Source organism: Meleagris gallopavo, unplaced genomic scaffold (genome assembly GCF_000146605.3).
Source record: "Meleagris gallopavo isolate NT-WF06-2002-E0010 breed Aviagen turkey brand Nicholas breeding stock unplaced genomic scaffold, Turkey_5.1 ChrUn_random_7180001910032, whole genome shotgun sequence".
Classification (NCBI taxonomy): domain Eukaryota; kingdom Metazoa; phylum Chordata; class Aves; order Galliformes; family Phasianidae; genus Meleagris; species Meleagris gallopavo.
Window position 1 is genome coordinate 1 of NW_011173004.1, and position 471 is coordinate 471.

The 471-nt window shown below is 60.9% G+C and overlaps 1 long non-coding RNA gene across 1 annotated transcript; it reads left to right on the forward strand.

Moving 5' to 3' along the window:
- Positions 1-368, forward strand: LOC116217721. Its single transcript, XR_004162402.1, has 2 exons — positions 1-65; positions 180-368. It is a non-coding gene; the product is annotated as an uncharacterized LOC116217721 (long non-coding RNA).
- The last annotated feature ends 103 nt before the right edge of the window (positions 369-471 follow it).

Here is a 471-nt window from a genome sequence, read left to right on the forward strand (position 1 = left end):
CTGGACCCTGCGCCCTGGGCCCGGCCTACTGGTGCTCCAGTGCTGAGACTGCCCAGCGTTGTGAGGTGAGCATGGGGAGGTGACAAGGGACACGGGGGGGTGACGAGGGACACGGGGGGGTGACGAGGGACACGGGAGGGGGGCTGTCACGACCCCAACCCCCTGCTGCTCACCACCAGGCTCAGCTGTACTGCCGGGACCGCGCCAGGCTGTAGGGGACGGGAGGAGCGGCTGCAGCCCCAAATAAAGCTTGGATGCCAGCAGCACGTCGGCCCTCTGCCTCTTTTTGGGGATGGGGCGGCAAATTGAGACAAACTGAGACAAAGAAAAGGTTTAAAAACCAGGCAGAAAGAAAAAAAAAAAAAAAAGAAATACGTTTAATGGGTGCTGGGGAGCTCAGGCGCCTTGCTGGTTCGTCTCATCCTCCTCCCGACGCTTCCAGATCTGGGGCAGAACACAGAGGCGGGGGGG